The sequence below is a fragment of the Callorhinus ursinus genome, unplaced genomic scaffold (genome assembly GCF_003265705.2).
Source record: "Callorhinus ursinus isolate GAN/ISIS: 27379988/994484 unplaced genomic scaffold, GSC_fseal_2.0 scaffold130, whole genome shotgun sequence".
Lineage (NCBI taxonomy): Eukaryota > Metazoa > Chordata > Mammalia > Carnivora > Otariidae > Callorhinus > Callorhinus ursinus.
In genome coordinates this window covers 533,544-544,243 of record NW_027397192.1, presented here as the reverse complement: position 1 = coordinate 544,243, position 10,700 = coordinate 533,544, and the positions used below count along the sequence as shown (strand labels likewise).

Genomic DNA, 10,700 nt, shown 5'->3' with positions numbered 1-10,700 from the left:
CAAGGAAAAGGTTTAGGGTAATGACTAGATTATGGGGCGCATATAGTTTAAATAATCCCCACTCCCCCCTTTTTAGTGATAATGTATACTTGCAGAACACTTGATAGAAAGAAAAAGTTTTTCATCCCTAATACTCTAAACCTTATCAAAATTTTTACTTCACATATTTTCCTTCCATTACATTTTTTTGCAGGAAGCCATATTTAAAAATCTGAGGTATAGAGGAGTGCATAAAACATATCTGCCAGGTTTAGATAATTTGTAAAAACAAACACCCATGTAACTAGGACCCAGGTCAAGAAATAGACCATTGCCAGCTTTCCAGAATACAGACACTGTGTTCCTCCCAATCACAACCCACACCCTTTCTTAGAGATATAGTCATTATCCTGACATTGTGAGTATTTCAGAGTTTTTCTTTATAGCTTTACCACTTGTGTACACATCCCTAAATAATACCATTTATATGAATTAATATAAATAAATCATACCGCATGCTTCCTCTGATGGCTTGCTTCTCTCACTTGTATCACTTATTTGAGAGATTCATCCATGTTTTTCAGAGTAGCTATAGATTCTTTGTCTCCATTGTTCACTAGCATTCCAGTGTATAATTTTAGTGAAGCAATCATGAATTGATTGAACATCCAATTCTACAGTGGATGGACACTATGGTTGTTTCTAGTTTGGGACTATTAGTATTAACAATGCTGCAGTGAACATTCTTGGACATTTCCCATGGAATACATGTGTAAAAGTCTCTTGGGTCCACCTCCAAAAATAGAATCACTGGGGTATGAATACCCTCAACTTTTCTAGATGATGCCAAATTGATTTCTGTAGTAGTTGTGCCAATTTACAGTCTCACCAGTAGCACAGAGAGTTCCTGCTGCTACACTTCTTCACCTACACCAAGAATTGTCAGAATTTACTTTTTTTTACTCTTACTATTAAGCTTTTGCATATTCTCATATTTATGAGCCTTTTGGATTTTCTCTTCTGTGAAAGGACTGTTCAAATTCAAATCTTTTGCCCATTTTTCTATTCTATTTTCAGTGTTGTACTTACTGATTTAATGAGTTCTTCATATGTTTTAAATACCAGTGCATTGGTCATTATACGTGTGGCCAAAAAGTCCCTTGCTCTGTTGCTTGTATTTTCACGTGCTTTATGCTGTGCTTTGTGAACAGATCTTAATTATAATGCAGTCAAATTTACCATTCTTTTCCTATGGTTAGTGATTTCCTGTTTTATGAAATCTGTCCCTGCATTAAGGTCATGAAAATATTTTCTATTTCCTATATTGTCTTCTAAAATATTTATGGTTTTGCCTTTCACGGGTCTTAGTCCACCTGTAAGTGATGTTTGTGTATGGTGTTGAGTAGGGTTCTGGTTTCCTGCCCCCCCTTTGGATATCTGATTGTCTCAGTAAACCACACTTGATAAGTCTGCTCTTTTCCAACTTATTTACAGCAACACATGTCATAAATCAAGTGTCTATGTATATATGGGCTAGTTTCTATACACTCTAGTAAATACCATGGCTCTTTTTATTTATTTGACATACCACATATCAGTATTAATTGCTACAGATATGAAGTCAATCCTGTTATTTGGATAACCAGTCCATTCTACTTTGTTCTTTGAAGATGTTTTGTTATTTTTAGCCTGTTTTGACTCCATTTAGATGATCAGTTCATTAGAATTTCAACCAAAAGCTTGTTTGAGATTTTAATTAAGATTGTGTTAAACTTTTAGATTTGACGTCTTTTCAATATTGAGTGTTTGTTTTTTGTTCTCTCTTTTTAATAAGATAACTTATTTAATATTCCAATAACATTTTGTATGTTTTCCACAAGAGGACATTTTTATCCTGATACTTCATATTTTGCAAATACCATCTTTGAACTTTTCATTTTCTAATTTTTTTTCCTGGTAAGTAGAATATGGTTGGTGTTTGTATGTTGATTTATTTATGCTATAAACATCTAAACTCTTTTGTTGATTCTAGTAACTTGTCTGTAAATACCTATAACGATCTAATGTACAGAATCGTAACATCTGCAAATAATGCCAGTTTTATTTTTTTTCCTTTCAAATGATTTTTTTATCCTCCCCCCCCTCCCCTTCCTGCTCTCTCTAGGTGATAGTGGACGTCTTTATTTGATGCAGCTCTGAAAGAGAAAGGTTTCAGTAATTCTAAGAGTGGCATTTCATGTAGATGTTGTGTTCTATTGCACACTGGTCCAGTCAAGAGATAGAAAGTGTACAGTGGACAGGGGAAGTTTAACATCAAGTTAAACTATGACAACTGTATAATATATAGTATATGAGAAAACCGTGTATGTTATTCTGGGGCTGAGAGAGAGTACTCAAAGATAGAAAAATTTGGAGTGGGGGTGGCCCTCTCAAAGCCTGGAGTTCACACCTCACTGGAGAAAGTATAGGAGAACCTATTGGATGGCAGAGAAATTTGCTGGTTTGTGGGCACAAAGCTGGTTTGCAGAACCAGAGCTGGGCTACAGTTGCAGGGTGAGCAGGAAGTAACACTTTGGAACACATCAGTGTAGACAAGCGACAACTAGTGGTTAGTGTGTGGGCATGTAGTAGGAATAAGGATGCTGGTGGAGTTGGAGGCCTGGAGCCAAAAATGTCCTGCACGCAGGATTAGAAGGGCTTTGGTGTTGGGAGGGCTACAGCACTGGCAGAACTACAGATGATAAACCTGTTGGGCAGGGGGCTGGTGCGGAGCAGTAAAGAAAGCAAGCAGAGAGAATCAGTGGGCAGGTGGTTTGGAGCACAAGATGTCTCTGTGAAGAAAGTCATAGAAAGCCAATCAGCAGGCCATACCAGGATTGTACATTCAATGAGGAGTTGTTCTTGGCTCATGCTTGGGGCAGAGCACTGAGGATATCCTCACACACACACCTCTGAGAACCAGAAATAACAAGAGAGCCACTTTCTTCAATGTCCCTCCAGTGTCTTCTCCTGAGAAAATATAACATTGTGTCACTTTGAAGGAGAGAGACTTAAAAATTGTGTCTATTATCAGAAAGCATGTTTTGATGGGTGAATTTAGAGTAGAGAGGCAATACTTTAATAATTGGCTTCAGGGGCGCCTGGCTGGCTCAGTCTGTTAAGTGTCTGCCTTTGGCTCAGGTCATGATCTCAGGGTCCTGAGATCAAGCCCTACATCTGGCTCCCTGCTCAGTGGGGAGTCTGCTTCTCCTTCACCCTCTGCCCCTCCCCCTGCTCATACTCACTCTCTCTGTCTCATTCTCCCTATCTCAAATAAATAAAATCTTTTAAAAATTAAAAAAAATAATTGGCTTCATGTCCTTTATCAGTTTAAGGGATTCACTTCTATTCTTAGTGTGTGTGAATAGCAGGCAACTTACCTGCCACAGTTATTGTTAGCTCACCCAAGGAATAGTATCATTCTGTTATTTCTCTGGTAAATTAATGATTAAAGCAGCAGGACTCTCCATTTCAGGAGGTCTAATATATTGCTTAGGATTCTTGGTGGACCCAGGCTTCCCTGGCCTGAAGTGAGCTTTGCTGCAAAACCCAGGCTTTGGCACAAGGGGTTGTCATGGGGCTAGGGCAGAGAGCCTGTGAATCCTGCATTCTAGTCCTACCCCGGGCTTGTCTGCTTCACCTGTAAGGAGAACCTTGGTGTATAGTGAGATTGCCTTGAGAATAGAGTACTTTATACCTTAAATGCTGCTCTGCATTTCTGGTAGCTGCACTTAAACTAAACAAGGAGAGAAGGTGCTTGGATTTCATTTAAAATCATACCCACGGGCGCCTGGGTGGCTCAGTCGTTAAAGGTCTGCCTTTACCTCAGGTCATGATCCCAGGGTCCTGGAATCGAGTTCCACATCGAGCCCTTGCTCAGCCAGGAATCTGTTTCTCCCTCTCCCTCTGCTTGCTGCTCCCCATGCTTGTGCTTGCTCTCACTCTCTCTCTTTGTCAAGTAAATAAAATCTTTAAAATCATGCCCAACAGAGCCCTGTCCATGGAGAAGCAGGACAGAAGATTCCTGTGTTAGACTTACAAAGTGCATATATTTACCATTGTTCATAATGTGTGGTTTCATTGTACTTATCTCAACTGGTTTTAGGCTCTAAAGTGGACAAAATAGATGGGAGAAAATGGCACATATTTTTACCATTCTTAAGTGGTAAGCAATCCATTCTGTAGTGATTGACTTGTAACTTACATTGAGGAGAGACATTTTAATTTTTTAAAAAAGCTTTTTCTTTCTGTGTGCCTATATTTAATAGAATTAGATAACACTAAATCAGGAAAAAAATACTTTAAATGTTGCTCATTCCTGTACTCTTGTACTCTCTTCCTAATACTACCAGTGTGTTAAGCATATTCACCTCTTGGGCTCAGAAATCACACAAGACAAATCAGCCCACAGCTTTCTTTTCACACATATGACTGAATTCACTTCTTATTCCAGGCACCCTGAGACCTTGTTCATGAGGACCTGTGTATGAACAGGGAGTTTGTCCTGTAAATGCTGGTTGGAACTGCTGCCTGGTCCAGCTCTCTTAACTGCCACTCTGGCAATGGTGAGATACAAATGTAAATCTGAAACTTTTAAAAAAGTTTTTAGTTATTTAATATACAGGGTTAGATAAGTTTCAGATATAAAGTATAGTGATTCAACAATTCCATATATTACCTGGTGCTCATTAGGACAAGTGCACTCTTTAATCCCCATCACTTATTTAACCCATCCCCATAGAGCCTTCTCAGTGGTAACCATCAGTTTGTCCTCTATAATTAAAGTCTCTTTCTTGATAAGTCTTTCTCTCTCTGTTTTTCCCCTTTGCTCCTTTGTTTTGTTTCTTAAATTCTACATATGAATGAAATCATAGGTATTTGTCTTTGTCTGACTTATTTCACTTAGCATTATACGCTCTAGCTCCATCCATGCTGTTACAAATGGCAAGATTTCATTCTTTTTTATGGCTGAATAATATTCCATTATATATATATATATCACATCTTATTTATCCATTCATCATTTGAAGGACACTTTGGGCTGCTTCCATAATTTGGCTATTTTAAATAATGTTGCTGTAAACATAGGGATGCATGTATCCCTTTGAATTAGTGTTTTTGTGTTCTTGGGGTAAATACCCAGTAGTGTGATTGCTGGATCATCAGGTAGTTATATTTTTAACTTTGAGACAATCCTTCATACCATTTTCCACACTGATGTTGAGCATCTTTTCATGCATCTATTTGCCATCTGGATATCTTCTTTAGAGAAATGTCTGTTTATGTCTTCTGCTCATTTTTAATTGGATTATTTGATTTTTTTGGTGTTCAGTTATATAAATTCTTTGTATATTTTTGATACTAACCCTTTATCAGATATATCATTTGCAAATATCTTCTCCCATTCATTAGGTTGTCTTTCATTTTGTTGTTTCCTTTGCTGTGCCTTTTATTTTGATGTAGTCCCAATAGTTTATTTTTGTTTTTGTTTCTCTTGCCTCAGGAGACATATCTAGAAAAATGTTGCTATGGTTGATGTCAGAAAAATTAATGCTTTTACTGTCTACTAGATGTTTCCAGTTTTTGACTGTTACAAATAAAGCTGCTATGAATAGTCATGTGCAAGACTTTGTATGGACATATGTTTTCATTTCTTTTAGATAAAAGCTTAAGAGCAGTGATATGGTAAGTATATGTTTATCATTTTAAGAAATTGCACAACTGTTTCCAAATATCCATAACCCCATGTATTCACATCATGTAGTCATGGAGCCCTAGTATTGTCAGTCTTTTTAATCTGAGCCAATCTAATAGGTGTTTGTGGCATATCATTTTAGTTTTAACTAGCATTTTCCTAAGTATAATGTTGAGCATCTTTTCATGTGCTTAATTGCCATCCATTTATCTTATTTGAGTCTGTTCTAATATTTGCCCATTATAATTGTGTTGTTTGCTTACCACATATTGATTTTTTTTAAGATTTTATTTATTTATTTGAGAGAGAGATTGAGAGAGAGATAGAGCCCATGAGAGGGGATAGGGTCAGAGGGAGAAGCAGACTCCCCGCCGAGCAGGGAGCCCGATGCGGGACTCGATCCTGGGACTCCAGGATCATGACCTGAGCCAAAGGCAGTCGCCCAACCAACTGAGCCACCCAGGCGCCCACCACATATTGATTTTTAAGGGTTCTTTATATATTCAAATTACAAGCCCTGTGATGGTTACATGTTCCACAGATATTTTCACCTGCTCTGTGTTTTAATTTTTATTTTTCTAATAGTGTCCTTAGTAGAACAAAGTATTTTAATTTGGATGAAGTCCAATTTATTGATTTTGTCTATTATACTTCATATTTTTAGCAACCTATTTAAGATACTTTTACCAAATCCACATTCACTTAAATTTTGTCCTATTTTTTTCTTCTAAAAATATTGTAATCTTAGCTCTTACATTTAAGTCTAATATCAATTAATACTTAATTCTGTATATTGTGTAAAGTAAGGATTGATAATTATTTATTTTAACTTATGGCTGTCCATTGGTTATCCCTGATAACACTGTATTTCCTCCACTGAATTAGCTTTGCACCTTTGTTGACAATCAGTTGACTATATCCTTATGGGTTTATTTCTGGATTCCCTCTTCTGCTAAATTGATCTATATGCCTACCTTTATGCCAATGCTATACTTTTTTCAATGCTATTGCTTTATAATAAGTCTTAGAAACTAGCAGTATAAGGCCTTCAGCATGGTTATTCTTTTTCAAAATACTTTTGGATGTTATAAATCCTATGCATTTCCATATAAATCTTAGAAATAGCTTCTCATTGTTCAGAGACAATTCTTTATGGGTCTCATATTTCTACTTGAATTCTGATTAGAGACATTAACGGCTTTTTTTCCAAACTATTTTTCAATGCTAATTGTACAAAAAACAGCCTTGGAAGAAAGTAGAAATAATAGTATTTCCCTCTGGGACAGAGGGTATATTTATGTGCTATTCAGGAACATAAAGATAGTACTCTGAGGATGTTTGCTAAATGTTTGTTTATTTGTTTATTTATTTATTTATATTATGTTCAGTTAGCCAGCATACAGTACATCATAAGTTTTTGTTGTAGTGTTCAACGATTCATTAGCTGCATATAACACCCAAGTGCTCATCCCAACACATGCCCTCCTTAATACCCATCACCCGGTGGAATATTACTCAATCATCAGAAAGGATGAATACCCACCATTTGCATCAACATGGATGGAACTGGAGGGGATTATGCTAAGTGAAATGAGTCAGGTAGAGGAAGACAATTATTATATGGTTTCACTCATATGTGGAACATAAAGAATAGAGCTAAAAGTCCATTTAAAAAGCCCATTTAAAATAATGGAGTTTCCTACATTGTAATGCAAACCTATCGTCTGCATATCATACATCTGCAGTGCTTCTTATCACTAGCATGGGACTTGGGGACTGAGGGTAACCACTGCAAAGAAGTTCATGCTGCCTGCTGTGGCATGAGTAATAAACCATCCTTTTTATATCTGACTCAGGTGTCTTGTATCTTCTTCTAGCATCTATAAAACTGCCAGATCAAATTGTTAGCTTACAAGTAGGGTAAAAACTTACACCTTTCATAGTTCTTGACACACAGTTGCCAAAAAAGGTATTGTCCAAAGTAAATGCTAACAACATCTCCAAATCCTAACTGTAGTGGATAGACACAACCAATGCATGTTTAGATAACCTGTTCTCAGAGAGTTACCAGCCAACCTGGGTATATTGCTCTTGTGTGACATGGATGATTTTTTGATTCATCAGGAAAACCAGTATTTGTTAGAGTGTTTGTCTCTTTCATGCTCCTGATAAACACATATACTCCTTCAAACATTATTTCCTTTTAACTGGCTTATATGCTATTTTGGGGCCCAAGAGCCCACAAAAGAGCTTTCTTATTTTTGTTTTCATTTTGTTTTTACACGAAAGTAACCAGTCATGGAGTGCCTGGGTGGCTCAGTTGGTTGTCTAACTCTTGATTTCAGCTTAGGTCATGATCTCAGGGTTGTGAGATGGAGCCCGGCGTTGGTCTCCATGCTCGGTGGGGAGTCTGTTTCTCTCTCTCTCTCTCTCTCTTTCTCTCTCTTTCCCTCTGCCCCTCCTCCTGCACACACACTCTCTCTAAAATAAATAAATAAATATTTTTTAAAGTAACCAGTCACACACAACTATTTGTTGAACTTTTTAGAACCTTTTTAAAAATGCCTATATTTACATTTATTTATATATTTAAAAGTTTACATCTCTCTAATATAAAATTTATAATAAAAATTGAGAGACTGGTCATATACAGCAGCTAGTCATATACAGTGATAAAACAGATATTAATGCTGGTTGTTAGTTAATATTTCTTCCAAAAAATACCTTCTGATGAAGGACTACTTTAGGTTAGAATTCCAAAATTTCCTCAAAGATGATGTAATACTTGAATGGTAAACCAGAGGGCATTCATTTCATTATTTAAATTACTTAGTTACTATACATTTGATTTCATCTTGTAGTACCAGTCAACTGGAGTTGGTTCTGTTTCTCTGCCACATTTCAGAGAACCTTTTCTAAGCAGCAAAAATAAAATTACTATTCCTGCTGGTATTACTGCTGATGTAATCATAAAACTGCCCTGAATTACCATCTGGGACACAGGTTGCTAAAACAAGTGATGATGTCTGTTTGGATAATGGATTGCTAATGATTGTATTTCCCATGAGAGATCATTTTCCTTCTTAATATATGCTTCAGATGAATCAGAGCTATTTTTACGAAGTACTGAGGAAAATTCCACGAGTACTTTATAAGTTCTATATTTCTGTTGTTAGATTCCAGGATCTTGCAATGGACTGTAAGGTCTTCAACAGTCAATGTGCAATTTAGTGTTGGATATGGAAGAGGCTCATTCACCTACAGAATGAACTTGATATTATCTTTAGTGCTTGGAGATTCTATTTCATACTCGTCTTCATCTGATGATGTTAGATTGAAAAAGGTAAGGTTGCCTGATGTCATCTAAATGAACCTTATCTACAAAAGATGGGAAAGTTTTGGCCTTAGAATTTTCTTCCCATTCTATGACGTTCACCTTTATTTTTTTTTCCCACATAATCTTCTTAAAGGGTCCCTGTAAGTCAAATTTGAAAGGCAAATGACAAATTATTATACTGGATAAAAATTGTTTTACCATCATTCAATAATTCCCTATCTTGGTCTCTCAATATGTGTAGTTTTGAAGGTATTTATTAATATACTTAAGATAGTTATACTACACAGCTTCAAATATGAACCAGAACACCAGAGTTGTTCTAACAAATACATATGAATCCACAATAAACATAGATAAACTTGTATTATTTTTCACATGTACTTCCACTAATTTTTATAAGCCAATTGCTTCATTTAACATCATTTCTATTACTTCTAATAGCTCTCCCATGATGTCATCTCTATATTTCAGAAATGCTTCAAAAAAAGTTTTCCTACATGCTGGTGGACTTTTTGACAAATAATGGTCCTGCTTTTTGACAAATAATGGTCATGAAGACTTTATTTAGTCTTTACAATAATAACAATAAATTTATTTTTTATTTATTTTTATTTTATTTTTTATTATGTTCAGTTAACCAACATATAATACATCATTAGTTTTTGATGTAGTGTTCAACGATTCATTAGTTGTGTGTAACACCCAGTGCTCATCACATGTTCCATCCTTAAACAACAATAAATTTAAAACACCTACAATGAAGTGGAGTTTTCAGAGAGTCTAGAACAATTTTATTTAAAAACTTAAGGAAAATTTAAGAGGCATAAATGTTTGCTTTAAACAAACCAATTTACACTAAAAAATAAATTCTCCAAAACTGGGCTGCCATGTTTTATGAAATTTTAATTTCTTAGATTAAATACGCAAAATACTAAGTGAAATGGTGTAAGAAAGATGCCATTTGTTCATTGAAAGCAGAGCATAGGGCCTATAATTTGTGGTCCTTTAAACCAAACTGTCCCACTACTGATGTTGACTGCAACATAACACAAAAATCAAAAATACCAGCTCATTCAGGGAATTAATTGCCCCATCCCAAGGTGATGGATATATCCAACATATGTTATCCATAATTAAGACAAATCCTGGGGCTATGAAAAAGCGCTTGCCTTCAGACCTGTCTGACCCAGAGACTCCAACTCTAGCTGTTGAGCCATATGACTTAAATATGTAAACCCCTCTTCTATTCCCTCTCTCCCAAGAGTTGCCTTTCCCTCTTCCCCTTCTGGGTGGTAGCTGAAAGATTCCCAAATTTGTGTGAAAGACATCTACATACCAAGAAGACCATTGAATTCCAAGTAAGATAAACTGTATTCGTAATAATAATAAATGTTGAAATATTAATAAATGTTGAAAAACTGTTGAAAGCCAAAGGCAGAGATTCCCATAAACAGCTATACATAAGCAATTCATCATGTACGAGGTATTTTTAATAAAAATATGTCAGTGTATTTAAAATTTATTTATTTATTTAAGAAAGAGAGAGATCATAGGGGGAAAGGCAGAGGGAGATGGAGAGAGAGAATCTCAAGCAGACTCCAAGCTGAGTGTGGAGCCTGATCCAGGGCTCCATCTCACGACCCTTAGATC

The 10,700-nt window shown here is 36.0% G+C and overlaps 1 pseudogene; it reads right to left on the bottom strand.

The window, feature by feature from the left end:
* Window positions 1–8,549: 8,549 nt before the first annotated feature.
* LOC141371930 (lymphocyte function-associated antigen 3 pseudogene) lies at window positions 8,550–9,170 on the bottom strand (annotated as a pseudogene).
* Window positions 9,171–10,700: the final 1,530 nt, after the last annotated feature.